The sequence below is a fragment of the Cupressus sempervirens genome, chromosome 8 (assembly GCF_028749045.1).
Source record: "Cupressus sempervirens isolate cs-2001-9-10 chromosome 8, ASM2874904v1, whole genome shotgun sequence".
NCBI classification, from domain to species: domain Eukaryota; kingdom Viridiplantae; phylum Streptophyta; class Pinopsida; order Cupressales; family Cupressaceae; genus Cupressus; species Cupressus sempervirens.
The window spans coordinates 695,884,482-695,890,164 of NC_143125.1; positions in this window are offsets into that span (position 1 = coordinate 695,884,482).

A 5,683-nucleotide genomic window follows, 5' to 3' on the forward strand; every position below is an offset into this window, starting at 1 on the left:
CTAGAATAATCATCAACAAACAAAATTATGTATTTATCTCATTTCTAGCTTTTTACTTCTATTGGACCACATAAATTAGTATGGACTAACTCAAGTACTTCTTTGGATGTATAGGTTTTTCTTTTGAAACTTGACTTAGACATCTTTCCTAGCTAACATTGTTTGCAAATTGTACTATTAGGCTTCTTTAGTTTAGGCAAGCCTTTGACTTTCTTCATTTTACTAATGTTAACCAGATTATCAAAGTTGACATGACATAGCCTTTTATGCCATAACAACACATCATCAAATTTACAGTAAAGCATGCAACATCTTCCATATCTAGGTAAAATAGATTACTTCTAATTCAGTCTCCTTTTTCTATTAGTTTTTCATCACTGTCATAGATTTTAGTAGTTTTGTTTCCAAAATCTACTTTCCATCCTACATTGCCTAACTATGAGACACTTAGCAAATTGTAGCTCAATCCTTCAACATAGTATGCATTATCACATGAAATTTTCTCTGTAAGCTTAATGGAACCTTTTCATTTGATTTGACATGGAACATCATTTCCAAATCTAACACTATTTCCATCATACTAAGTAAGGTTAACAAACTTACTTTTGTCTCTTATCATGTGATGTGAGCATCCACTGTCTATGATCCATCTGTCATTCTTGTTCACACATGTAACTAGTGTTGTAGGCTCTTCTTCATTAGACTGATCCTTTACAGAGACATAGACAACTTCATCATCATTATCATTAGAATCATCTTCTTCAGCAATGTAGCACTTTTTGCCTTTGTCTTTGTAATCTTTCTATTTTTGTACTTGTTGCCTTCTTTTTAATCCTTTTTCTATGTACACCTTGCAGCAATATGTCCTACTTTATTGCAATTGAAACAAATGATAGGCAGCTTACCCTTGAATTTTCCTTTCCCTCTGTGAAATCTTCTAGCTAGTAATACTTCCAATTGTTCCACATCTTCTTCATCTATGCTACTATCACTGGATATACACTTTGTCTTTCTTCCTTTCTTCTTTGATTTCACTTCTTTAGTATCTCTCAGTGGGAGCTTGACCTTGAAAGTAGATTCAATATTCTCAGGTTTGTAGTTATCAAAATTAGAAAACTCAAATGCAGTAAGTCTACCCACTATACCTTCAAAGCTTAGAGTGTTTCCTTGTACACATCTTAACTCTTGGATGGTTGATACTCTAATAGCATAGATAGGGAGAAAAGTTTTTAAAAATTTGTTGTTGACAATATCATCATCTAATTGACCACCCAAACATCTTATTGCACTAACTACTTCCTTTATTCTAGAGGAATACTAAGCAACATTTTCACCTTCTTCCATCTTCATGTCATCAAACTTTCCTATGAGGCTTTCTCTTTTTTCTCTTTTGACATTTTGATCTCCTCCATAGATATCTGATAGGGCCTTCCACATTTTGAATGTAGTGTTACATCCTTTGATGTCATCAAATTCAGCATAATTGAGGGCAAAGGCAATCTCCAACATTGACTAATTGTGTTCTTGTTTCTTCTTCAAATCTTCTACAGTAGGGGCACTAGTTGGATTAACATGTTTAGTATCAATTGAAATTTGGGCATGATCACCTATAGATCCAAGATGTAGCTTCATTAAACTTTTCCATTCAAAAAATTTATTTTTGTTGAGATTGGGAACTTCTCTCTTTGGCATTTTGATCTTTTCTGCTTCTAGTACTTTTAAACCAAATCAACAACACTTCTCTGATAGAAATTGTTAGAAATGCTTTAGAATAACTCAAAAGTCCTGGGGGAGGTGGTGAATTAGTTATCCAAGGTCCTAATGCCCTAATAATACTTTCTCACTAAGTATAGTGAGCCCATTAAACTATTCATGCATCCAAGATTAAACATATATCTAAGCAAGTTACTAAAAATCAACATGCAAGAATAAAACATGCAAGATCAACATATAACACAATGATTTACATGGAAAATTTTTTTAGGAAAAACCACTAGTAACATGTTACTCAATTCTCACTCTTCTAAAGTAATGCCCTGTAAAAGGCCTGCCCTGTTAAAGGCTTACAACACACTGTTAAATGTGACCTGGTTAAAGGATTTAACCACCCTGTTAGAAGTGGGTCTAGTCAAACGACTTTAGAAAATTCACTTGGAATGTCACCCTATTAAAGGATTTACAACATGGCTATTAAACCAACCTAAATCCATAGGATTTAAATTAACTATTACAATTGCTAGAGAGAAACAATAATGACATTGATCTAATACAACTCACAACATAACTTGCAGATTTTAGATCTCACTTTAGTTCATTCATTTTCTTGGCTTCAATCACTATAGCTCTAACAAATTTTCCTTCCTTCAAGCTTTGCCTCCTTGAATATTCATACTCATCATACCAATGCAATCATCTATGTGGTCACCTATCAAAGTAGAGTCTTTATACTCTCTTCCTTCTCAATACTTTCTTCAGCACTTCATGCTCTCATACTTGACAAGCCTCTAGCTTTGTGACCTATGACTCCTTAAATAGAAGTCTAGATTACATTTCCTACTCTATTCTTCCCTTTCTAATTTTAGGGTTTCAATGGATTAGGTAGGATACAATGTATCTATCCCATATCTTGTTTCTTCTAGAAACTTTATGTGGAATCCCACTATATTCACCCAAAAATGGTTTACATAAAGTTCTATGTCACCAGCTCATCATCCTTATCCTCCATCTAGTTCACAAAATTCTAGGTAACAACCATGTCAGCTCAAATATGGTGAATCTATAACTTTTTAAATAATGTAGCAACTCGACACCATTGAAACTCTAACACTCGACATCCACTATGTTTTATTGATGCTCGGCACCTAAAGTTCACTCGGCACCTAAAGTTCACTCGACACCTGAAGTTCACTTGGCACCTAAAGCTCACTCAACACCTAAACTTCACTTGGCACTTGAAGAGAAATTTTCTCGGCTTGAACTAGCTTGCTTGGTTCCCTTTGATGAATTTAGTCAAGCTTTGCAAATAGTCTTATTACAACTTCTTCCTCTAAAGTTTCTAAGTGTAGCCAACCTCTTCATCTTCAAGTAGATTATCAATACACCATCTTATCATTGTCTTAACTAATTTTTGCACTTCATTACAAAACCATAACTCAAATTTTCCCTTAGTTTCTTTTGTTACATCTTATTAATTAAATCCTCTTCATCAATCAACTAAGTGATAATGCTTGGATCTTATAAGCAATTGTCATTCCAACAAATAGAAGGTTTGACATCAGTGACAAAATAATGATTGAACACATTCTATAGTAACAATCTCCTCTTATAACAAACTTTCTCATACAATGATTCTTATAATATTTCTTCTTTACTTCAATCATATTTCAACACTTCATACCAAGTCGGCTCACATAATATATATCTCCATAATAATCAAGTTATACCTTCAAGTTTGTCCAAATGTTGATATTGGGGAAATACTATTCATTTGATGTTCTGGTAATACTCGAGAAATATAGTGAGCTCAAGTGGTACACTATTACATGGTTAGCATTGGATGCTTAGATAACACTAGGGCACTCGGGTGATATTGGAGAATACTGACTTGATCTGGATAGCTCAATTTGATCTAAGAACTCAACAAGAACTATGAACTCTATTCACACTAGGATCTTGGTTTCCACTGATAAATTGGATAACTTGGTTCATATTGTGAGCTTTTTTGACATAGTATAGCCTTTATCTTCTTGGGCTACACTGAAATCTACTTACTATTGGAAATTGGGTTGCAGTATTAACTGACCTTTTTGGATAGCTTAAGTGGTTTCTCACTAATTGAAAATATGTCTTTACATAGGGTCAACAATCCACCCCTTTGGAATTACTGAAAAATACACTTATCTTTTGTAGTTTCAATCAAAGATTTATTTATTAAGAAGATTCTATCAAACTCCCCCTTTCCTTGAGCTTGGTGTTGTAACTTAGTTTGAACTGAAAAATTTGTGGCTCAGTTATAGCTGAATGGATTTTAATTTTTCAAAAATATTTTTTTATCTATACATTTTACCATCATCTACATCATATATATATCAACTATATATATCCTCCTTGTTTGCATGTTATACTTTCCTTCTTGTTTTTATTACAAATGCCATATACATATCTTTACAAGGTAATACCAAAATATGTGAGGAAATAATTATGCACTTTCAAAAATAATGATATAATTTTATCCCAATTTTCCTATAGTATCTTCAAGACAAGTAGTTCAATGTTGATTCTAGCTAATAACTCCATAATGAGATCTGTAATTTAAGAGTTTGTGTCATGTACTAATATATTTGCATGTGCAAGAAGCTTATACAACACAACCATGTGAGGAAGTATCACACTCTAGATATCTAAAATAGTTGCCCTTATTTTTGCTTCCTCCCTCAATAATTATTTAATTACCACCCATAGTTTTCTATAGGATTTGAGCAAAAGCGCACAACAAATCCACGAAGCCCAAGAAAACCTGCATGCAGAAAACCTGTCACGAAGAAGAAAAAGACAAGAAGAGGCAAGGGTTTGATCTAAAAAACTCAGACAAAGAAAATATTATTCAACAAATCTTCATAAATGAAAAAAAAAAAAGAGATTGATCCTTATAAAAGAGATCGAAACCCGAAAAGGGTAACCAAAAGCCTAAAAAAGCTAGTTTGCACAATATAATTAATAAAATATTAATTATATGCACCTACAAGATAGCTTAAGAAAACTAGAGTAATAGGCAACTTAATTAATTAAATCAAAGTGATTTAATTAATAATTGCAAACAAATAATTACTCTAACACCCCCCCTTAAGCAAAGCTCAGGAGGTAAGCTAACCTAGCACAGCTATGAAAGCAAAAAAATTGGGTCCTGGCAACAAGGCCTGATTAGGTACCCAATCACAAAAAAATCTCTATAAAGAGGAAAAATAGAGAAAACCACATGGAAAAAATCCTACTCCGAAAAGAGATAGCAAAGAATGTTCCAAAAGAAGGAACAAAGAGATCAGAAGAGAATCACTGAAGCGTGAAGAACCGTAAAACTCTATCAAAATGTTGATCTTTAGAACCTCCATAGAAATAGAAGGCATGAACTGAGTGTGTCTATATGGTAGATGATCCATCTCACCAAAATGTATAGGTAGCCAGCCACTACAATCACCTAGTATGTAAGATTAGGTACCAAATACATAGCTCACACCAATGAACCATCAACCAAAGAAGCATAGAACAACAATATAACCCCCCCTTAATGCAGGTGAGGTGATAGGTAGCTAAAAAGGTGGGCCAAAAAATCTCCTACAAAATAGGAACCAAACACATTGAGAGTGAGGTACAGACACCAATAAAGGCACGTGTCATCGACACTGCATGAGGTAAAAGAGAAAGAGGGCCTATAAGCGGCAAACAACTAACCCTCCCATCACACTTTATAAAATAGTGCGAGTACAACGAATCAAAATGATGAAAAGGATCTCGAAACGTAACAGTGGCACTTTATCTCAGTGCATTGCATCAAGATGCTTACAATGAATATAAAAAATTATTAAAAAAAAAAAACATAAGGCTGAAACAATAGAAAGTAGAGCCCAAATCAAAGCATCTAAAGCAACAAAATCGATCCCCAGACCTGAAACAATCAGGATATCTA